Raw genomic sequence first — 26,493 nt, 5'->3', positions numbered from 1 at the left:
GCATATATTAATGTCAGTAAAATATACCTGCATTCAAAGAACAGAATCATTTAAATATTTTTTATTTACTATAATAGTCTCCATTACTTTTGAACATATTTTTTTATTTACTCAACATTCCACACAAGAAGATAGGACAAAAATTGTTACATTTTTGTCATCTCAACATAGATGAAGAAGAATGAGGAAGTTTGGGTATTTACAGGGCTTGTGATCTTTCATAGGCTGGTTAAAATGATCACTTTATAATCGTGCAATATTCACCATTCTACACATGATGACAACCGCAATCTTGTGGTGAAAACTACAATAATGGAAGTTACCATTCATGGGTAGAATGGTGAATGTTACACTTGTTTAAAGTTATCACATAAACCGGTCTATGACGGGTCGTAAGCCCTCCAAATACCGAAAATTGTATATATTTTTTCACCTTAGTTGAGACATCAAAATGTAAAAATAACTAATAACTTAAGAATCCCAGATTTGTGACAAAGCATTTAAACACACCCAAAATGTTGTGAATATTTTTTTTTTTCACATTTTTCCTTACATATCAGCGAAAGCTAAACAGGCAGTATATAACTGAGTCCAGGTACCAACTGTGATGCATGAAAGGGAAGCATGCAGTATTACCAATTGAAGCACCAATGACGGTGTAAATATTGAATATACTTACGTATTTTTTTTGTAAATTTTGAGTGTGTCCAAAAACTTTATCACAAATCTTGATTATCTCCAATTAGGAGTTATTTTTTTACATTATTTTTGAGACCTTAACATAGATGAAGAAGAATATGAACGTCTGGGCTTACGACAAACTTCTACTAAGACCAAGCCTAAGACGGTCGTTAGCCCTGTAAATGCCCAGACTGCCATATTCTTCTTCATCTGTGTTGAGATATATAACATATGTTTTTATATATCTGATATCTATTGTATTCTTTCTAGTACCCTTTATTATAACCTAAAATAGGTACCCACACACAGGCCATGCCTTTGTGGGATCTTACTTTGAATGAATATAAAATATGTATCTTTTAGGACATACTTGTAATTATAATATGTTGTGAAATGCAAAAATAATAATTTGAAGATGACAAAAAATAACGTAAAAATTTTGGTAAATATATTTTTTAAAATTATATTTCTACTTCTTAAAATATCTATTGTATTCTTGCCAGTGCTCTTAACTATGACCTGAATTCTATTGTACACCCACACATAGGCCATGCCTTTATGGGATCTTTATTTGTATTTATATAATGTTGTATAATGCAAAGGAAATAAAAAAAGAAAAAAAAATCTTTCGATATGCTTTTTCACACTGAGCTAAAATACATTTCGTCTTTTTGAAGACAAGTGCGATATGGGGTGGCAGTACCTTGTCATTAGTCAGAAGTATTTCCTAATGATACGGATCATGCCCGTAATGGCGATGTTTATCTAGCAGCCTCCGGTACAATAATGGGTGACTCGATTCGCCCGAGATGTGTACCGCTGCCCAGATCGGCCGAGGCCGCTTCCACCCAAATGGTCCATCTCGGTCGGACGCTGGGAGAATACCACGTGACCCCGCCTGAGGTAACAAATGACTTATTTCCCGAGAAGAATGTTGGTGTACACTTTTAGGAGTTCCCACAGTTGGGAGCATCTGGTCGCTTTAGGCTAAGTCTCCGAGTTTACCAATTATTGTTATTTTAGACGTACACCCACGTTTTTTTGAGGCCATATTCTACAGGCAACCTACTATCTACCAGAAAATAGACCTTTTACCAACTAACTGAGGTTTAGGCATGTGAATCGAATAAGCGATGAAAGAAGAGGAAAATAAATTTATAAGGCGAATGCAGTTGGAAATAGAAACAGAGAAAGGCCGAGGAAAACTTGAAATGATCAAGTATTTCAAATACTCGGGCATGGTTAGGTTAGCAGTACTTCAAAATCCAAGGATTAAGTACGATCTTCAAAAACCCAAGTATGAGAAAAAAAAACAAACTTTGAGATTGAATACCTGTAACTGTTTTAAAATACAGTTAGAAAGTGCTTTTGCCTCGGCGAGACAGCTGTCACAAAATAAATGCATTCAGTAAAATCATAAATCGTGTTTTGATTTATATAAATAATCATAATGTAACTAACACAAGCCTGCAGTTTTGCGCTGTGTGGTCGCTACATGTGTATAAATGTGACATAAACATAAATATTATGTTTATTAAGTATAAATATTTTCAAAAAATAATTAAACTTATAACTTTAACGTTTAAAGAACGTAAATTTAATTTATTATATTTCCAAAAAATCCTCCCGATCGGGCCGGCGCCTGGTGTTACGCAAACGGTAGAACAGGACCAAAAAAAACTTTGAATCTTATTCAATATACGAGATTTATATTATCCACTGACACTTCTGATCCACTGACACTGAGACCAGTCTGATGATGTCAGTTACGACGAAACCCGGTCGCTGGTCAAATAAAATAAAGTGGAAAATCTAAAAATATTGGTTTTGATCTAGTAATATATTAATCAATATACGATTATTGTGACTTAACGGCATTCTTTATGTAAGTGATAATCAAATCAAATCCTTATCCATACCCCAGTGGTGCATAGGGCACTGCATTATATAAACGCAGTATTATCTTGATCACATATCATATTAACACATGAAGGAAAGGTGATCAGCCCTCCTCTTCAAGTACCAGTCCAGGGTAATATTGAATAAATATTCGTGTGAAAACATCCCTTATATTTATTTAACCCCCTTAGGAATTAAACCCGAGATATCCCGAACGGTAGCCGATCGTGCTGACCATTACACTACGGAGGCGGACGAACTGTAAGTATACAAGTTTAATTTACAAGTTTAAGTTAAAAATCCACAAAGTTAATGCCGAATCAATAAATAATATAACGCTAAACTGGCAATACACAACGGAGTCATAATTCTACCATATGTATGGAAAGTAAAGCATGGAATTGACAAAAGAAGAATGAAGTAGACTGAATGCTGACGAACTGCGATCTCACAGACGAATATGCGGTTAAACGATGTACGATGTTCGGTTGAAATAAGACAAGAATGCAAGAGTTAGTTAAGCATTATGGATAAAATTGAGAAAGGTGTGCATATGTGGTTTATTTATTTATTTTTCAAAACATATTACATACATAAGTCATATATATATTTATATAATATTCCCGATGAGTAATTTCTATTTCTCATTTTGGGTTAATTTTTTTTTTTTAATAACCAAAACTAATACATGGCAAAATATGAAAACAAAAATCAGGTATAATAATAGGCATAAGAAGCATATTTAAAAGAAATAAATGAGAAAAACATAAGGTTAGAAGAATATTTAAAATAAACAAATGAGAAAATGTAAAAAATGAATGTGTAAGAATGTGTTTGAATGTGTGGAACGAATGAGTGAAGAAAGAACAGTTAATTTTTTTTATTAGAATTAGGAAATATTACCAGAGAAAGACGGAGGAATCTTGTCTTGTTCAAGAATTTCATACAATCGGGCGTGGTCAAGTCAGGAGTCAGAATAATCGGTGGAAATGCATGAATGTGTAGGCGAAGATTGTTTGCGAACACAGATTGGTGTGGCGTTATATTTTCTCTGCCTACCCCTGCAGAGAAACGGCGTGATGGTTAGTTAATTTTAGAAAGATTCTTTCAAAGTTGAGAATATTTTTTTACATTTATTTTACTTAATCATTAAAACTGATAAATTTACCCATACCCATTTGAAATTAAAATTTTATTTTTTAAATACCACTTTTTCTTAAAATCCATTGAGATATGTGTACTAAATAGTTCATTTTTGGTCTAAAATATATTTATTGATTTATTAAGTAACCATTATGTCAACATTCACTCTCCTTTCGATACCATATCTTTCTATCCCTAGAAAACATACCCAAATCATCTCCCTGTTCCAAAACTTCTCCATTTACTACTGTTTTACATCCATCCTTGTAAAGACAGAAAGTGTAGCGTTCTATTCTCTCTGCTTACCCCTACGGAAAAGCGGTTGATAATCAGTTAATAACATTTTGAGTGTGTCCAAATACTTGTTCACAAAATCTGGATTATCTCCAATTACAGGAGTTATTTTCATATTATTTTTTAACATCTCATCAAAGATTTTGAGTAGTGTGGTTGTCAACAATGGGTAGAATTGGTGAATGTTACACGTGTGTAAAGTGATCACTTAAACCATAACATCTCATTTCATCTTTTTTAACATCTCATCAAAGAATTTGAGTAGTGTGGTTGGCAATAATGGGTAGAATTGGTGAATGTTACACGTGTGTAAAGTGATCACTTAAACCAGCCTATGACGGTCGTCAGCCCCGTAAATGCCCAGACTTCCATATTCTTCTTCATCTTTGATGAGATGTTAAAAAATAATATCAGTTAATATGTTTGTTCGTAAGAAGAGTATTTTTTTTCGTTTGCTTATTTTTCTATCCATTGCTAATTTTTCCGTATATTTTTCTGAAACTATGTGGTTCATCTGTAATGTACTGGTAGATACTCGAAGAAAATTAAATCAATTTAAGGCTACAGTTAAAAAAAATAAAAGCAGCATTGTTGACCCATCAATTTATGGTATAAGGTGTATGAATAATCTCCGTGCGAGGCATGAGTAAGTGCACATGTGGTCGGCATGAGTATGGTGTTTTATAATCCAATTAATCTCTTTTTGTGTGAATTTAGTTGCCATAGATCATAATTTGAAGCAGTACCAATGCTGTTGCGACATTTGGGACCCGCGGTCGGGACTCGCGGCCCATAAATCTGGGGCCAGGCTGCCTTATTAGGCTCGCCCCACCGTTTGATCAGGCCCGGTACATAATGATATGATTCATAAACGTCGCCTCTAATGGTGATCGGAATCTGCGATTTGCATGCAGTGGCGGGGAAAATTATTTTATCCTTAAAAAAAAGCTTTGAAATCAGTCTTTTTGATGTAAAAATACGTACAGTTTACCAATTGGATTGGGTTTGATTCCAGCTAATTGCTTTATAAATTGAAGGAATTTTTTTTTAATTAAAAATCTTTCATGTAAGTACTTAATTTCAAGTCGTAAAAATTCAAGTTTAGCACTGACATTTTTTGGAACATTTTGGTGGAACTACATTTTGTAGAATAAAATAACTACTATGTAATTTTTTCCACATTAATTTTATTTGACCAGCAACCGGTTTTCGTCGTAACCAACCGATACCAGTCTGATGATGTCGGTTGCGACGAAATCCGGTTACTGGTTAAATAAAATTCATGCGGAAAAAATTACATGGTTGTAATTATTCGTAAAAAATTCAATATTATAGGTGCCTCAACTTGAGATGAATCGTCTATTGTATTTATAAGAAAGAAGATAAAATTCCAAGGATCCTAGGGCTTATCACGCTTAAGTGGTCACTTTATGCACTTGTGTAACATTCACCATTCTACCCATTATTGAAGATCCAAATTGCATTATTTTATTAGTAATGTGTGTATGCACTGTAATGGATTCTGTCCGTTGCAATTTGATAGGTTTGGATTTTTGACTGACGGTGGTGCCTTCATTTGAGAAATTTGCGAAGTATGTTTACTTCTATTGAATATACATTGGTAGTAAGTTAGTCAGCTATATCTGATCTCAACACAACTTTGGCCGGTTCACAGACGCCTCCATATATCGACCAGCACAGCCGACAGAAAGACGAGGTATTTACAGAAAATGTTCGGTTATCACTTTTCCCATTCAAACATAGAATATATAGACTTTTCTCACAAGTTTTTTCGATTTTTCCGAGTCACAAAATTCATTTGGCAATATTTTTTGATGATACGCCCATGGAATCGAATCAACCCGGATCATCCCGAAGCCGCATTCGGACTCTGTGTTATTATTTATACGCATTTATTTGTGTTTATGTTTATATACAAATTTACTAGCGGCGCCATTTTAAGGGGTGTAGCGTGAGAAACAGACTTTAATATGGGCAGGCATAACTCAAGAATTAACTGCATAATCTCGCCAGTAAAAGCAGAACCCATAAGCAAAAAGTTTAATACATTTCAAAAGAGATCTAATTTGCTGGTATGAATGATCGAGCATTTTTACTTGCTGTTTTTGTGAGATAGATCGTTATTGAAGTGGTCCGCTGAGAGTAAAAGTATATGCATTAAGTTAGTATAATATTAAACTTATAATACGCTTACGGCTATACAGTGTGCCAACTGAAATAATGTTGTGCTTACGAAACGCAATCTTTATTTTTAGTCGAGTACTGTAATAATAATAAAGCATTAACTAAAATACTAAAATATTTGTGTCTAAAAAAAAATTGGCAAAATTATTTTTCTTTACCAAACTATGATATTACCATAAAATATAATGTTTGTATTGGATATGTCTCGATTGCATATATACTCGACAACGTGTCTACAAATTTAATTTTGTAACTGCGTTTGCAGAAATTACAAATTTCTTGAGGAATAATCGGCAGGAATGTATTTTTTATTTTATTTTATTTCCTAAGTTCGGTTATATTACATTTGCTATACGTATAAAATATTATTTACGCTTAATTTAGCATCATATATACTTCTTACAATAAACATAAAATTTATTTTTAAATTCATTCCTCATACATTCAGGCATCTCACCAAACAATTTTTTTCTATCTGTATTTCTAGTTATTTGCTTATGTTTTTTGTTTAAAACTACCATAAAATATTTGGGCATCCTATTTTATTATATCTACTTTTCTTTAGCCTGTTATAATCGTCGGGTATGTATGAGGAGATGCATGAATGTGGAAGAGGCAAAGAATTTGCAAAGACAGAGTGGTGTGGCGTTCGATTCTCTCTGCCTACCCCTGCGGCGAAACGGCGTGACGATTAGTTATTTAGTTACTTCTTTTCTTTGGCACTATGTTATGGCTTTATTTTGAAGTATTTATAAATGATTTAAATTATGAGATGCATGAATGTGGAAGAGACGATGATTGTTTGTAAAGACAGAATTTTATGGCATTCTATTCTCTCTGCCTACCCCTGCATTTTTTTCCATTTACAAAAGCTTCTCAATTAATGATGATACATAAATTGAAAAAAATGCTCTTTTGTACTGAAATCGTACAACTGAAATTTCAGTTGCAACAGCGGAGGTGTTACTACAGATAAAATATTAAAACATATTCAGATAAAACAGTGGTCTGAAAACTTATAAGATAAATATGAACATTACAACAAACAAAATATCTTTACAGCCAAATCTGTTTGCAATTCTAGTACACCTTAATAATAATTTTAGACCTTTATTAAATTACGACTACATCCAATAAAACTTGATTTCACACTTGCAGGGCTTTTATTATTTGGTACAAAATCTTTTGAATGTAAGGTATCCATAAGAATTTATTGATTGGTGTATACTTTGTAGACTTTAAACCCCTTATCCGCACTCCAATAGTGCATAAAACACTGTATCATATAAACGCAGTGTTATCTTGATCGTAAACTTATGAAGGAAAGGTGATCAGCCCTCCGCTCCAGGTACCAGTCCAGGGTAATATTGAATAAATATTAGAGTGAAAAAATCACTTATATTTATTTGACCCCCCCCTGGGAATCGAACCCGGGACCTCCAGAACGGTAGTCGAGCGTGCTGATCATTACACTACGGAGGCGGACAAAAATATTTTGTAGAACTCCATTTTAATTTATATTTAATTTATGTAAGATATATATTTTATGATATAACATTGAAAATGTCGTAACAAGGCGAGAAAAATTTTACAAATTTAATTTAAATTTATTTTTTTAAATAAAATACAATTTACAATGATTAAAGAAAACACTTCGTTTTTTACCACTTGAGTTTTATTAGACCACATGTTTCAGAAGTTAAACTTCCATCATTCAGGTCTGTATAATAACTTAAGTTATTATACAGACCTGAATGATGGAAGTTTTTACTTCTGAAACGTGTAGTCTATAATAAAACTCAAGTGGTAAAAAACGAAGTGTTTTCTTTAATCATTGTAACATGTCTTACCACAAAGTTAATGCCGAAACAATAAATATAATACAATTTAGTAGACTCTAAAAATAAGTTCATTAATTGATTCGGCAGTCACTTTGTGGTAAAATCTATCCATTTTTAATTAATGTTTTACTTAATAAATACCACTATTTCTTAAAATCTACTGTAGACTCTAAAAAGAAGTGTTTGATTTTAATACTTATTGCGAATAATGTCCTCGCATCTCCTTTGAAAGTTTGATGTTAGGTTTGTATGTCATTATTTTAGCACATTTCCAGGTTCTCATCAATTAGAAGATTGTTCAGTTTGCTTTTAAAACGGTCCATGCTTCAAAAATATTGTTTGCATGATACGTAGAGTCGAAGAGCCTTCCCGCAGATATCTGTGTCGAAACCGCAGTTAAGAGTCAAAAAGCCGCATGCGTCTCCGGAGCCATACTTTGCCGACCAATGTATTAGATCATGGCAACGATGAAGATCTACTTCTGATTTCCTGATCACCTTACCGGTTGAACCTCTTAGGACGTTTGTGGACTATACGGGATTTTACCGTCCGACACTTCAGTCAGCATGATAAAACGGATGATTGGCTTGGATCGGCTTGTGCTTTTGTCCATCTTTCTTCGGATCGGAGCTCTTGATCAGTGCGTGAACACGTTGCGCGTAAATTTGATCACGCTTAACTGTCGAAGTCGTAGTCTCTTAGGGCGCTTGTCCACTACTCAGAATTCCGTGTAATTCCCTGTAATTTTACCGTCCGGCACGTCAGTTAGCGTTTTAAAACGACGATTGGCTTGGATTGACTTGTGCTTTTGTCCATCTTTCTTCGGATCGGAGCTCTTGATAGGTGCGTGAACACGTTGCGCGTAAATTTGATCACGCTAAACTGTCGGAGTCGTTTGCATTATTCAAAACTTGAGTGCCGGACGGTGAAATCCCGTGTAGTGGACAAACGCCCTTAGGGCAATTTTACCGTCCGGCACTTCAGTTAGCATGATAAAACGGGAGATTAGCTTGGATTGACTTGTGTTTTGTCTTTCTTTCTTCGGTCGGTGCGCTCGATCGGTGGGTGATCAAGATGCGCGTAAATTCAATCACGCTAAACTATCCTAGTCGCTTTTAATGAAAAAAAAAACTGGACTGCCGGACGGTAAAATTCCGTATAGTGCACAAGCGCTCTTACCAGCCAAACACCGGAGGCAAAACGAGTGATTAATCATCGATATCAACGTTTTCACTCGTCTAAGTTCTCACCATTTGTAAGCTATCAATTCATAACTCCTATGATCCCTTTGAATCATTTTAATCGTGTATTTATAGTGCAATTTATCACTTTTTTGTCTGACGTTTTTAATAATTATTCTAAACAAGTGTTACCTTGTTCTTGAATCACTAGAACTTCACTAGAGACATCTATTGGTGAGATGTAAAGAAGCTCTTTACTAAGCAGAAACTCTTATATTAGTATGTGAGGTCCAAATCTCACCAATAGATGTCTCTAGTGAAGTTCTAGTGATTCAAGAACAAGGTTTCTAAATTGGTTCATATATATAGAACTTCCAAGAATTTGAGTTGTGTGGTTGTCAATAATGGGTTGAATTGGTGAATGTTACACGTGTTTAAAGTGATCACTTAAACCAGCCTATGACGGTCGTCAGCCCCGTAAATGCCCAGACTTCTATATTCTTCTTCATCTTTGATGAGATATCAAAAAATAATATTACCTATTATCATAAAACATTAGTGTAAAAACGCCAAAATCCGCCGGGATTCGAGTCGGGTACCTCGAGCATTGTAGACAAGCACTTCGACCACTTAAATTGCGGAGGCAGACAGACGCTTGTACAATACTGGCGTAAAATCTTGGCTCGATCGAGACGGTCATCAGAGTTCGTGACCGGTCGTGGGCAAATTTCTTAATACTACCATAAAGTCGAAATTACAAGATCATTTAGTATGAAACTCTAGATGCACAGCCTAGATTTCTGAGCGAATTTTGTACAGTGTTTGTGGATCTGAGGTTCGGTTATGGTTTGTAGTTGCAACTCAATGCGTGCTTGTATAGCTAGGTGCTTTATCTTCTAAGTTTAATGCGCAATTGTGAAATATGAGTTATATTACCATTACGAATGTGATGAAATGTTCAAATAATAATCGTACAGCATGCGATCATACTAGACCGCGTGTGAAAGGGGTTAACAGATACCCCGAAAGCCTTATTTAAAAATAAATAAATTATCGGAAGAGAAAATACAGGATTTTTTAACGAGTGCGATACACTAAACTCCCATTTTCTATTGTGAATATGTTCTAAATGAAACCATGTAAAAAACGTGTCAAAATTACACTAAGATAAAAAAATAAGGGATGAAGGAGAAGAAAAGGCTAGTAAATGAATTAAATTAAAATATTTTTTTGGAACTTTATTAAATTAATAAATAAAAATATACAACAAAATACATATATAATAATACTAATAATAAAACCCTTATCCGCACCCTAATGGTGCATAGGGCACTATTTCATAAAAACGCAGTGTTATCTTGATCGTTTTCACAGGAAGGAAAGGTGATGAGCCTTCCGCTTCAGGTACCAGTCCAGGGTAATATTGAATAAATATTACAATGAAAAAATCACTTATATATTTATTTGACCCCCCTGGGAATCGAACCCGGGACCTCGAGAACGGTAGCCGAGCGTGCTGACCAATACACTACGGAGGCGGACAATACATATATATTGTTTTGAAAATTGAAATACAGTAAAACCTCGATATAACGGATTTATTGGGGGAGGGGGTGTCCGCTATGTCAAAATACGTTTAAAATAAATCTTTTTTTTTTAAAAAAGGGACGCAGTATTTAGAATATATGTAACAATATAAAATAAAATTGTATTTATTGTCTTCGGACACTCCACTCACTCCTTTCAAGGACGTCATAAATCAAAAATCGTCAATTTTCAGTAGTGCATGATTTCGGAATGCCCAGAAAATCTACTATATTCCAGCGAAGAAGGCATATTTTTAACTTATATTTAACTGCTACAGGGAAGAAAGTGTTGTTTTTGCATTTTTAAGAAAATGTATTGTTAAGTTATTTTTTTTAAATACTAAATATTTTTTAAATGGAGAAAAAACCTTTAGGTTTTACCTTGAAAGATCTGTTGCACAGTTAAAAGTTCAATAAGTGGCTTGATGTTTATTTTTAATAAATTTTATTATATTATATTTAATATTAAATTAAACTTTAAAAACGTTCTCCTGAAAAATCACGTTTTTTTATTTATGACGTTATTGAAAGGAGTGAGCGACTCGTCGTAAAGTGGCATTGCTGTTTGATATCGAATTAAGCATGCATAATATAAACAGGATTTTTTCATTTGTTTTTTTTTCGTCCATTATATCCGAAATTTGTTAAATAGAGGTCCATTATATCGAGGTTTTACGATATGTTTTAAATGTATATTGTAATGTTTTATTTTAAAATATACTACAAAAGCGCAATGATGTGTGTTTAAGAAAAAAAGTTAATATCTAATAAAAATAAGTAAACATTAACTAATCAGTTGTTTCAATAAAAAGGCCACATTTTCCCCGCTAACCCTTTGCGCGCGATCGCCTCCTACACTGGACCAGAAGTAAATAAATAAATGAAATATTATTAAGGCTCTCTTGTGAATTGGCCCGAGGGTATGACATGATTCTGAAATATCTCCAATCCTCAGAGGTCACGACTGAGCTTTACGGGTTTTTATTTTAATTTATTTTTTATTTCGTTGTTTGGAAGCGTGGGTCTCGTTTTTTGCCCGCTACGGTGTGCCGTCGAGGGACTGGCCACTTTTGTCCCAGCCCATTTTGTTGCATTTTTTGCGAAACGGGTTTAACGAACCCACGCTAACAATGTCATACGATAATTAACGGAATGGGTTTTCAGCTAGGTTCAATATTAAATTGACGAAAAAATATCAGCGCTTACGTACGACAATGTATTTGAAAAAATATATTTTTTTAATAAAATATTTTTTTAAATTTTAGTAGAGTAACCCGTATTTTATTAAAATTAAACACTTGAATAATCCACTTTATCGAGTTTTATTTTTATTTTCATCTTCTGGTACAAATTAAAACTAACGAATAAAAATACATTTAGGTGTATATATAGGTTAATAAATATAGGGAGGGGGGGTTAAGGGACAACATTTTTTGTAAAAGGAAACATTGATAATAATGGTGACGTATTTTGAAACAGTATATTATTAATTATTGTTTTATCTGAATTTAAATTTTTATATATTTCTAAATTTTCTAAATTATTCATGACTTGACCTTTATTTGTAACAGAGTGTAATAATTTAAGTGTATGAGAGTCAAATGAGTGGTTAGTTTCCATGATATGATTTGCAAATTCCGAAAAATAATTACTTGTTAGTCCACGACGATGTTCTCTTATTCTAATTCTTAGACTTCTCGCAGTTTGGCCAGTAAATTTTTTATCGCAGTCACCGCAAGAAATTTCATAAATACTGCTTCTATCTAATATGTTTACTTTTGATTTTGAGTTTCCAAGAATTTAATTTTAAGAATTTAGAGTAACCCGTCGCGACATTATCATCGGAATAAAAAAGGTTTAATTTTTTTTTTCATTTTAAATATTTAATTACATAGTAGTAGTCCGCCTCCATAGTGTAGTGGTAAGCGCGCTAGGCTACCATGCTGGAGGTCTAGAGTTCGATTCCCAAAAGGGTCAAAATAAATAATACTGATTTTTTGTCTAATATTTATTTAATATGACCCTGGACTGGTACCTGAAGCGGAAGGCTGATCGCCATTCCTTCGTGTATTTAACGATCAAGATAACACTGCGTTTATATAATGCAGTGCCTTATGCACCGTTGGGGTGCAGATAAAGGTTAGAGAGAAATTTAACTAAAGAGTTTTTTTTCTTATCAACGTTCTTTTTTAAGATGATGACTCAATACATTCGGGTGTCGCTCATAAGAAATACAAATTTCATCGACAGTCAAAGGTAAATAATATTCATTGCTTTGGAATGTGAAATATTTAGCTCCCTTAGGCGTAACCCCTTTTGGGTCGTAATACTAAAGTAATAAGTGCTGTAAAAATCCAATCATTTCGACGTGTCGAGTCAGAAAAATCCAGCACTTATTTACATGGAATTTATAACACGGATGGAGAAATTCCTCTGAAATATTTAGCGAGATCTTAACATATCACTCACTCCTTTCAACAACGTCATAGAAAATCAACGTCAACTTATATAGAAAAACTTGATTTTTCAGGATATCGTTTTTAAAGTTTAAAAATATAGTAAAATGTGTTAAAAATAAATATCAAGCCACTTATTAAAGTTTTGACTGTGCAACAGATCTTTTTAGGTAAAACCTGAATGTTTTTTCTCCATTTGAAAAATATTTAGTATATTTAAAAAAAATAATTAAACAATACATTTTCTTCTAAATGCAAAAACAACACTTTCTGCCCTGTAGCGGGTAATTATTAAGTTAAAAATATGCCGCTTTTGCTGGAATATAGTTCATTTTCTGGCCATTCCGAAAACATGCACAACTGAAAATGGTCGATTTTTTATATATGAGGTTGTTGAAAGGAGTGAGCGATATATGTTTGTATTGTTCCAAAGAAAGAGAATTCAATATTTCAGCATACCTTAAAATCTCTTTTATTATTAATATTAATTACAGCTACCAACCTAATTCGGTATTTTACATTTGAGCTTGTTTTAAAGTGTGTCAAACTTTATCAGTATTACAAAATAACATTATCACATTAAGGAAATAGTATAAACATTATTAGAATTTGTAGGTTTCGTAGGTTTAAAAAAATATCTTAAAATCTTCTTCTCTCTGGCTCCATACCATCTTATCGTCTTTGTAGACTGTTAAGATCAGCTCTCCTCGTCCAAGATTATAAGTCCTTTTGCAGGAAACCATGAATTTTTTGGTCTTCCTTTAGATGTCTTTCGATGAAGATCCTTGGCGATGCCGGGTTCACAATATGATCTGGTTCCTCATACCATCTCAATTGCCTTTCGTCTACTTTACTATTAATGCCTGTTACACCCAGGCTTCCACGAACGCGTGAACTCTTTAATTAGTTTCTGAAGGACACTCCAGCTGACCATCTAAGCATTCGCATTGCACCAGTTTCAAGTTGTCTAAAGTAGGTGTCATACATTGTCCAGCATTCGGAACCATATATAAGTGCGTGGCTGACAACTGTTTGGTAGTCTTTTCCCTTTAGCTTGGCTGGCATTTTTGGGTCATAAAGGACTCCCGTTACGGATCAGAACATCATCTATGAAGATTTTCTATTTAAAATGGAAATAACTATAATATAAGCTTTTGCATTTTGGCAGTTTCTAGTTGCCTAGAGTAGGTGTAATACATCGTCCAAAATTCGAAAATAAACATATTAAGTAATTAACATATTAATAAGGAAGGAATGCAAGGCTGAGATAAGCATTATCGATAAAATTAAGAAAGGTGTGTTGAGATGGTTTGGACATGTGGAACGAATGAATGAGTGAGGAAAGAACAGTAAAACGGATTTATGAGGCGAATGTTAGTGGGAAAAGAAGCAGAGGAAGACCGAGAAAAACATGGCACGATCAGGTATGCCAAATACTTGAAAGTGGTCAGGTTAGGAGTCTTAACAATCGGCGGGTATGTATGAGGAGATGCATGAACATGGAAGAGGCGAAGAATGTTTGCAAGGACAGAGTGGTGTGGCGCTCTATTCTCTCTGCCTACCCCTGCGGAGAAGCGGCGTGATGGTTAGTTAGTTAGCTAGTTAACATATTAAGAGTAAATTACTAAATATAAAAAAAATATATAAAAAATTACGGCAATGATAAAATTCCTTTGCTGGCATTATTATATTAAAATGTGGGTGTATTCAAATCTAGATTAATACCCAATTTATCACCGCTTCCTACGTAATATGCTGGGAGATAGAATTCGAAGAATGTTTCTTGTGTAGTAAAACGCATTAACTGGTAGAGCGAGTGTCATTACAAAGTTGTTCAGTTAATGACACGATTTGTATCACAATAAAGAATGTCAGTAATGTCAATACTGTCATTATCCAAGTTTCACCGCCCGGATTAATGTAATTCCATCTTAATTTTAGGAAATATGAGACTCCATCGTTAGTATTCATTTTTGTAGGTAACATACCTTCATATTAGAAATATTGTTTGTTAAATTAAAGTTTTACTTGGTAAAAATAATGCATTAAAGTAAAAAACAGTTTCATCCTTCAGCGACACAACTCAAAAATTTGGACATAGTTACCGGTTATCGATAGGTGTTATTATACTAACTATCGTTAACTATTTTGTCCGCCTCCGTAGTGTAATGGTCAGCACGCTCGGCTACCGTTTTGGAGGTCCCGGGTTCGATTCCCAAGGGGGGTAAAATAAATATAAGTGATTTTTTCACTGTCATAATTATTCAATATTACCCTGGACTGGTACCTGAAGCGGAGGGCTGATCACCTTTCCTTCATGTGTAAACGATCAAGATAACACTGCGTTTATATGACGCAGTGCCCTATGCACCATTGGGGTGCGGATAAGGGTTTTATTATTATAGTTAACTATAGTTACCGACTATACTCAGCCAAACTTCGAGATGCCGGACTGACCTGGGAGGAACCCAAGGAGATGGCGCGTGACAGAGTGACTTGGAGACGTCTCGTGTTGGCCATACGCTCCACCTAGGGAGCGAACATGGAAAGAAGAATAAGCGGTTATTAGAAAGATCGATTTACTAAAATTGTCTAGGCTACACTACGAAATTTGAAAATATTTGTTTTCCACCCGATATTTTTTTAAGGATAATTTGTATAATTAATAGTTTAGTAAATAAATTATTTATAAAATGATTTGTTAAGTTGTCATTTGTGTTAAAATAAAATTTAAAAAAGGTTTTTAATAAATAATATTAATTATTGATTTGGCTTTGACTTTGTAAAAAAACAATGATGATTGAAATAACAAAAAATAAAAAAAAACACTTGTATGAGACCATATTTAAGTTTGTTCAGGTAAACACGACTAGTTTCGAGAACTGCGACACGTTCTCATCAACAACTAATATAAATCCAAACTGAAGTTTGAATGTCGTGTTGTTTTGTGTCGTATTGGGTTGTGGTCCCGTGGTTAGTGTCGCGGACTCTTAAGTCAGAGTTTCTCGGTTCGAACAAACTCTACCACAATTTGATACCTATATCTAATAATGTGCCGCTTAGGCTCACAGTAATAATATAAAATCAAAGTATTTTTGTAAATAAAAAAAACACAAATTTACAACACTTTTATTAACTTAACTTAACTTTTATTATTACAAAAATAAATGTATGTGTTTTTAGATTTTTTTTTGACATCTCATCAAAAATTAAGAAAATATGGAAGTCTGGGCATTTACGGGGCTGGAGTCCGTCATAGGCTGGTTTAAGTGATCACTTAAACCAGCTTTTGACGGTCGTTAGCCCCGTAAATGCCCAGACTTCCATATTCTTCTTCATCTTTGATAAGGTGTCAAAAATAATATAAAAACACAAATATTTATTTTTGTAATAATAAAAGTTAACTGGATGAAAAATCTAATGTTTTGAAAGCTGGTCTTGTTTAGATAAATAATCTCAAAACTCTTATACCAAAAACAAGCTTCTTTACATCTCACCAATAGATGTCTCTAGTGAAGTTCTAGTGATTCAAGAACAAGGTTTCTAAATTGGTTCATATATATACAGAACTTCCAAGAATTTGAGTAGTGTGGTTGTCAACAATGGGTAGAATTGGTGAATGTTACACGTGTGTAAAGTGATCACTTAAACCAGCCTATGACGGTCGTCAGCCCCGTAAATGCCCAGACTTCCATATTCTTCTTCATCTTTGATGAGATGTCAAAAATAATATCTTATACCGGTGTTTTATTTTAATATTTGAATAAATAAGGTAATGTTTTCTACCACTGACTAAGTAGGGAAAACCCTTTTTGTGATGTTCCGAGTTAAATACATTAATCCTCCCCCTTCACTAAGTTTCTCATGTGATTTTATAGTGGTGCTGATGAGACCACTTTGCAATATCACGACGGGTCATGAGAAGGTGATAACATGATGATTCGATCCTCATTTTACACACATCAACGACTTCTTCTTCCATATTATTAACGTATAGCACCCAAGCACGAGACATTGCATTGAATGCATTTAATGGAGCGATATTTTAAGGTATTTAGTACTTTTGCTATCAAAGTTATTAAGTTATAAGTAATAAGATCATTATTTTTGTCCATGCTTAAAAAAAATTAAAAAACTGTTATCACCTCTTTACATCCTTCCACGTCCCAAAAAAACAACTTTCAAATTTAGACCAGTTACACATCGCTCACTCCTTTCAAGAACGTCAAAAATAAAAAATCATCAATTCTCAGTTGTGCATATTTTCGGAATGCCCAGAAAATGTTCTATATCCCAGCAAAAGCGGCATATTTTCAACTTAATATTTACCCGCCACAGGGCATAAAGTAATGTTTTTGCATTTTGAATAAAAGGTATTGTTTAATTATTTTTTTAAATATACTAGATATTTTTCAAATGGAGAAAAAATATTCAGGTTTTACCTAAAAAGATCTGTTGCACAGTAAAAGTTCAATAAGTGGCTTGATATTTATTTTTAATACATTGTATTATATTTTTTAAATTTAAAAACGTTCTCCTGAAATATCACGTTTTTTAATTTATGACGTTCTTGAAAGGAGTGAGCGACATATAAATTTTGATAGTGATGTTCACCGCATCGAAACACGTGGCACAATATACTTTAATAATTAGTGGTTTTTATCATGTGAATACAAAACTTTAATAAATATAGAGATAATGAAAAACTCCAAAGAGAAAAAACTCTTAAATTTGTGATAAAAAAATTGGATACACTCAAAATATCGTGAATAAAAACTGGTCCTAAAATATTATGATTAAAATAATATAAAAATTAAATAATTATGGAAAGAAAGTTTCTTCTAATAAAATGCAGTTGATCTTTTCAATTCAAGAATAAATATAACTTTACGAAATTTGAGATATATGGAGAGTAGATTTATATTATCCACTGACACTTCGTGATGGAATTGCATTTTTAATTTATTATTAGATTAAAACCAATATTTTTAGCTTTTCCACTTTTTTATTTGACCAGCGACCGGGTTTCGTCGTTACCGACATCAGTTACCGACATCATCGTTACCAGTCTGATGATGTCGGTAACGACGAAACCCGGTCGCTGGTCAAATAAAAAAGTGGAAAAGCTAAAAATATTGGTTTTAATCTAATAATAAATTATATATGGAGAGTATAACACACTGTAAATGCAGACATCGTCAACCATAAACATTATTTAAATTTAAGATTTTGTACACATCCGCAACCTGAAAATTAATATAATTTCATTAATTGACTGTGTAGCCACTTTGTGGTAATATCTATCCTTTTTTTTTTAATTTTACTTGATAAATACCACTATTTGAATAGTGGTATTACCTAAGCAAAATTTAAATTGAAAATAAAATTATTTAAATAAAAAATTCCCGAGTTCACATTGATATCCATTTAATTCATTAAAATTCTTAATAATAAAATAACAGCCATTTAATTTTTCACATACATATATATTTCACCAGTGATCGGGTTTCGTCATAACCGACTTCACTAGACTGGTGAAATATATGTGGAAAAAACTATATAGTTGTTATTTTGTTATAAAAAATGCAGTTCTATCAAGAAACGTCTAACAAATTTCGTAATAAACTTAAATATTAAATTTAAGGTTCTCAAGTACATATCAAAAATCATAAAATTAATTTAAATTGTAAGATTCCCGAGTACACATCGTTAACCATAAAATTAATTTACACTAATGATTCCCTAGTACACATTGGCATCAATATATTAATCTAAATTAAAGATTCCCGAGTACACATCGTTAACCATAAAATTAATTTACACTTAAGATTCCCTAGTACACATTGGCATCAATTTAATTAATCTAAATTAAAGATTCCAGAGTGCACATCGTTAACCATAAAATTAATTTACACCAAAAATTCCCTAGTACACATTAGCATCAATATAATTAATCTAAATTAAAGATTCCCGAGTACACATCGTTAACCATAAAATTAGTTTGCGATAAAGATTCCCTAGTACACATTGGCATCAATATAATTAATCTAAATTATAGATTCCCGAGTACACATCGTTAACCATAAAATTAATTTACACTTAAGATTCCCTAGTACACATTGGCATCAATATAATTCATCTAAATTAAAGATTCTCGAGTACACATCGTTAACCATAAAATTAATTTACGATAAAAATTCCCAAGTACACATTGGCATCAATATAATTCATCTAAATTAAAGATTCCAGAGTGCACATCGCTAACCATAAAATTAATTTACACCAAAAATTCCCTAGTACACATTAGCATCAATATAATTAATCTAAATTAAAGATTCCCGAGTGCACATCGTTAACTAAAAATTAATTAAAACTATAGATTCCCAAGTACATATCGGCAAACCATAAAATTAATCTTCTAGAACATCTTTCGCCCTAATATTCAAATTGTTGTCGGCGATTTCGTCACCCAATATCGCTCGTTCCGGTAATTTCACGCTCGTATTTCACGACAGGTGCATTTGTGATGACCGCGACTGTACTAGGTGTCCATGGGCGTATTCGAAACGAATTTGTCTGCGGTCAGACCGATATTTATTACCGAATTGTGAACATTTTGCTTTATTTCTTTCGAGACAAGGCAAATAGAAAAACAAGAAACCGCGAATGCATTTGATATGGTCAAAATTAATTTTGCCAGAAGATTTTGGCATGAGAAAAAAGGTTCACAAGTTCTGGATTTACTACACTTCGGAGCTTTTTTTGAATATCAAGGTATTGATGTCTCAACTTTAATTATGTTTTTTGGCATCTCAACATAGATGAAGAAGAATATATCGACGTGCCCTACGTAAAGTACTCTAACTACATTTTTGTCAATTTTGAGATATTTGGTTACGTTATCAACTGACCGTTATCTACAAATATAAATAAACAAAAAAAATGTATAAAATAAATTACGCCTAGTTTTCAGGCGTATAAGACGCTATCCACATCGAATTATCGAAATTAACTGAACCCCTAAAACGCAATATATAATACTTAATTTTGACAAAGCATAAAGTTTTAAAAACGATTTAATACATTATTTTATCGTGTTTTTAATGTTTAATACTAATTTAGAATTTCAGATAAAACCGTTTATTAATAAATAAAAAAAATACGTTGAAAGATCTTCTATGCCCTCTCCTGTAAAGTAACAGATTTGCAGATAGAGTACTTTACGTAGGGGCCGTCGATGTAAGAAGTCTAGGCTTACGACCGTCATAGGCTGGTTTAAGTGTTCACTTTACACACATGTAACATGCACCAATTCTACCCATGATTGTCAACCACACAACTCAGATTCTTGGATGTTCCATATATTTATATTTTAGTGTTTGGACACACTCAAAATGTTCTCAACTTTAACATTTTTACTTTAATATTCACTTGTTATAAATATTGATTTATTGTTAAACTATATTATGACACGTGTTTCGATGGATTTAATTTTATCATTATTAAACATCGTATGTGGAACTAGTCTAAATTTGAGCGTTGGGTTCTAGGGACGTTGAAGGATGTAGAGTGGTATTCAATTAATTGATACGGCAGTCACATTGTGGTAAAATCTATCCATTTTTAATTTAAGTTTTATTTAATAAATACAATGCATTGAAACACGTGTCACAGTAGATTTTAAGAAACAGTCGTATTTACTAAGTACAACTTAAATTAAAAATTGAATTTTATTATTTTCTTATTTTTCATCAGTGTAAACATGGGGAGTTATTATGATTTCGTTGCAAAATCTAGAAGTATGGTTATTTACAGGGCTGATGGCCCTTGATGATGATAGGCTTGACATCTCAACATAGATGAAGAAGAATATGGAAGTCTCGGTATTCACAGGGCTTATGACAATAATTATAGGCAAGTTAAGTGATCACTACACGCGTGCAATATGCACCATTCTTCGTATGATCGATAACCATACTACTCAATGTTTCGGAACTCTTACATATGTATAACATTAATCTGTACATATGAGTTCACAAGAGTTATCTATGTTGGATTGAATAAGCTTTAATTTAGAAGATACCCCTTTTAACATGATATTTGGATTTAAACTAGATCTTATGGTACTTATATCTTTAATCTCATGGCACTGTACCTGTGAGTTCACAAGAGCCATCTATGGTTGGATTGGGAAAGCTTTCATTTAGCAGAGGCCCTTTTATTTGGATGTATCAAGATATTAACCGGATTATTTTACTTACTGTGAAACGCCTAAAAACAGGATTTTCATGCAGCTTTTTTTATGCAGCTTCTAATTTGACTTAGATATTTCATTCGCAACATTTTTTGTGTGTCCAAATTTTTTGTGTGTTCACAAAACTAGGTTTCTCCGTGAAAGAGTATTTTTTACATTTTAAATGTAAATAGTGAAAAAACTCAGATAAGTGAACAAGTATTTGGACACACTAAAAATTCTGTACATATATTCATATTTCAAATAATATTATTAATTTCGTATATTATTATCAAATACGCTTGTAATAGTATCCAGATATTTTGAATACGCCAATGCTTCCTAAAATGTATTAATATTCATTTTACCCCTATTAGGACTCCTTCAGAATCCAACGTAAGGGTTGGTTTATCCACATTGCACCCTCAAGGCAAAATGTGGAAGAATTCGTACGTTTAATTTTGACTTATGTTTTCAAAACAAAAGGTAATAATTCACAATAACTCGGTCAAAAAAGGTCATTATATTTAATAATCTCATTTTTAATTAACGAAATAATTTCAAATCATCAAGCCAACTTTCAAACTTAAAGGGAAATGAGTTTAAAGTAAATTAATAAGTATTTTAACGTATTTTAGATCAGTTTCAATGGAAAGAATCAAGTTTTTTTAAAACTAAACAAGAAAAACAAAATATTAAGATTTTGTAATTTTTCTTATTTCACTGAGAAAAATTACGAAATCTTAATATTTTTTTTATTAGCGAAATAGTGAAATAATTAAGGAATGCAAAGCTGAGATAAGCATTATCGATAAAATTAAGAAAGGTGTGCTGAGATGGTTTGGACATGTAGATCGAATGAGTGAGGAAAGAACGGTAAAACAAATTTATGAGGCTAATGTTGGTGGGAAAAGAAGCACAGGAAGACCGAGAAAAACATGGCACGATCAGGTATGCCAAATACTTGAAAGTGGTTAGGTTAGGAGTCGTAACAATCGGCGGGTATGTATGAGGAGATGCATGAACGCGGAAGAGGCGAAGAATGTTTGCAAGGACAGAGTGGTGTGGCGCTCTATTCTCTCTGCCTACCCCTGCGGAGAAGCGGCGTGATGGTTAGTTAGTTAGTTAGTTTTGTAATTTTTTATTATATCAGACACTAGATTTTTTATCCTATGGATCATATATTAATATAAATGTTTCATCTCAAGTTGAACCAACCACCATGCGCCAAGAGATCGCATTTTTATTGCATTCAGTCAATTCAAGTCAATTCTTGGAAGTTCTATATATGTGATCCATTTTTGAAATGAAGAAGATTCAAAATTGAAGAATTTGAGCAGTGTGGTTGTCAATCATGGTTAGAATTGATGAATATTACACGAGTGTAAAGTGATCACTTAAACCAGCCTATGACGGTGTAAGCCTCGTAAATGCCCGACTTCAATATTTTTCTTCGTCTATGTTGAGATGTCAATAAATTAATGTGATAAATAACTAATACAATTAGAGATAATCCATTTTTGTGGAAAAGTATTTGGACACACTCAAAATGTTGTTAAAAATTCTGAATATTAGAAAAATCCAAATTTATGATCAATATTTATTTTTGTTTTATTTTGATTATTTTCCAAACATTGTACATCCCTGTAGAAATAAACAGGTGGTGCGCATGCGCGCGCCTCGGTCTCACGCCCTCCCTGAGGATACATACACACACCCCACAACTGTGGCTCGCGTTCCAGTCATTACCAACCATGATGAATGTTATTCCTCTAATCCCATGCACACGCTAACTCCCAATCTCCTCCAATCCGTCGGCACTTGGTAAAAAAATCCCACAAATAATAAAATGAAAAGGATATTTTCGGGAATTTCTCATGTATGTAATTAACATCCAGGATTTGGACCTCACATACAAATATAAGAGTTTTCATTTCTACTAAATAAAAAAGTTTCTTCGTCTCATCAATAGATGTCATTAGAGAAAATTCTAGTGATTCTTGTACAATGTTTTAAAATTGGATCGAATACAATATAGAACTTGCAAGAATTTGAGTAGTGTGGTTGCCAATAATGGGTAGAATTGGTGAATGTTACAGGTATGTAAAGTGGTCATTGAATCCAGCTTGTGACGGTCGTAAGCCCCGTAAATGCCCAGACATTCATATTCTTCTCGATCTACGTTAAGATGTCGAAAAATAGTATGATAAATCTAACAAACCTCATAAATTTATTAGTCAAATAACCGAGCTTGCTGATGAAGAGCGCTCGTTTTATGTGGATTTTTTTAGTGTTAGTTGTTGAATTGGGATGCTGCGATTCGCTCGAGGCGCCACTGTGGGATAATTCTGTACTCAGAACGCGGGAAAAATGCCGAGAATTCGAAGGTGGAAATGAGAAAGACTAAGATAATACGTGTTATGTAAGGGTACTTATGGGTTGACTATCGCACACGAAGTTATAATGTTGGTTAAGATTATATAAGTTAAAATAACAGTATAAAATACTTGTATAACACCCACTTTTTTGATATATTATTTCGAGAAATAAAAATACTTTGTGTTCTGATCCACTCACATTTTTATTTAACCAACTAGTTTCGGCAACAAACTAGTTGGTTAAATAAAAATGTGAGTGGATCAGAACACAAAGTATTTTTATTTCTCGAAATAATATATCAAGATGATCCACAAAGTTAATGCTTTCAATATTCAAAACCACTTTTTTGAATTTATTAATGTAAGCACAACTAGTTTCGAGAAGTGTAGATCTTCGCGAAACTAATTGTATTGCATAAACAAAGTTGTAAGTGGTCTTATACAAGTGTTTTACATGTTTTGTTTTACAAGTATTATTTAAAGGCCTCCAGCTGGAGGCTGTCATCAGCTGACTATAAACTGATATTAGGTGGATACATTTGAGAAAAATTGAAAAAAAATCTGGTAAAACACTTTGTTAAACATGATTTAAGAATTTAAGGACACAGGTTATCTTATTTACTTTGAAATGTAGATGATATTCGATAGTTGATTTCACTTTCACATTGTGGAAATATGATTTCAATATAAAAAATAAACAATTTTATAAGAAAACTTACAAACTTTTAAAGAAAAAACAATTGAAGTGCAAAATTCAAGTAACTCTAGATATTCTAATAATTTAATTTTGCACAGATGTAAAACAACAGCAGCGTTAAACTATTATACGTACATAGGTAAAAAAACTTTAATAAACTTCCGGAAAACTTAAAATCTATAAAAAATTATCAAACTTTTAAAACTAAAATTAAAAAATATTTAAGACTCACCCCTTCCTAGACTCCATACCAAAGAATGTTTATTTTTTATTTTTAATTTACCTTGTTAATTTTTTATTTTTAATTTTAATTTACTTTTTTTTAATTTACTTAGTTTATAAAAAAAAAATTTGAAACGAACTCCCTCTCTAAACACAAGTATCTACTTTATTAGAGAGGTAGAAACGTTATATATAAGATGTTCTGTATATTTACCTATTTTGTATTTCAAAAATGTATTTTTGTAAAAAAAAAAAATAAAAAATAAATAAAAAATAAAAATAAAAAATAAGACCACTTTTTTAATAATATAAACGCTTTATTAATATAAACGCAACTAGTTTCGAGATAAATAGATGTACTCACCAAAAGGCGAAATACAAACAGTTATTTTCATGTTTTTCATAAAGTTTATAATAATAACTTTGTGAAAAAATATCATCAACATTTTACAATAATTACAATTTTTTTTCATGTATTTTTATTTTATTGAATCATGTTTGAAGTTTATTTTATTGTTGAACTGTTTTAGTAGAACGAAATAATTTCAAATTTCACCTGGTAATATCTGTGTATAGTCAGCTGATGAAGGTAGAGATCTTTAAAAATAAAAATGAAACATGTATACAAGACAACATTTGCGTAAGTAAAATTTAAATACAACTAATTTCGAGAATATCTATAGTTCTGGAATATGTTGTGTTTACATTTAAACTCAAATGTGGTATTAAACAATTGTTTTGTTTTATTCTAATATTTAAATCGTAAAAAATCAATACCATATCAATATATAAACTATAGAGCTATATGATGATGATGTTGAAAGTACTGAGATATTAAATATATTTTTTCTTTACATTTTTTTCTTCGAGCCAATATTCGAAGAAAAATTAATATCGCAATTGAAAAAGGGGTAAAAATGTAAGATATTAAATATTCACACTACTATAACAACAGTAATTAATGTTAAATGCATTTGGTTTATGATTTAACTAGTTATAGCCTTGCATTTTGACAGTTAACATAAACTGTAATAAAAATAAAGGTCTGGTCATGTGTTAAGTAATGTAAATCTCGAATCGACGAATAGGAAAGCAAATACACCAGAGGCAAACCATGAAATATTGCACAGGTAGGTAGGTGCTGATATAAATTATCACTGGAAACCTCGTTATATAAAACGATGGCTTACACATAGTATAATATAAAAAAGAGTTAATTTAAACAATGAAGTTCTATGACCTACTCCATAAATAAAAAAGACTAAGAGGAAAAATAAGACTGCCATTGTTGAAAAAAACCTAGTCACAATATTGTTTAATGTATAACGGTTTGAAAATGTATGATGAGATGCCTGAATGTATGAAAAGAGCCTGAAAGAATTTAAAAATAAGTGTTTTGTTTACTGTAAGGAGATGTAAATATATACAAATATATATATATTTACATATATATTATATATGATGTAATTTAAGTGTAAATAATAGTTTATATTAGTGTAATACAAGCTAATTAAAGAAATAAATAAAATAAAAGTATTGAAAAATTGACTTTAAAAAAAGATATTGATAATTGGATACTGGAGGTAGGTAGATACGTAACGTTACTTGTCATTCGGTCAGGTCATCCATCGTAGCATGACTCATGATAGAAGAATAACAAATTAGATTTACTGGTAT

This window comes from Brachycentrus maculatus, unplaced genomic scaffold (genome assembly GCF_059751285.1).
Source record: "Brachycentrus maculatus isolate JH-2025_06_01 unplaced genomic scaffold, ASM5975128v1 h1tg000170l, whole genome shotgun sequence".
Lineage (NCBI taxonomy): Eukaryota > Metazoa > Arthropoda > Insecta > Trichoptera > Brachycentridae > Brachycentrus > Brachycentrus maculatus.
This window is presented reverse-complemented; position numbering follows the sequence as displayed.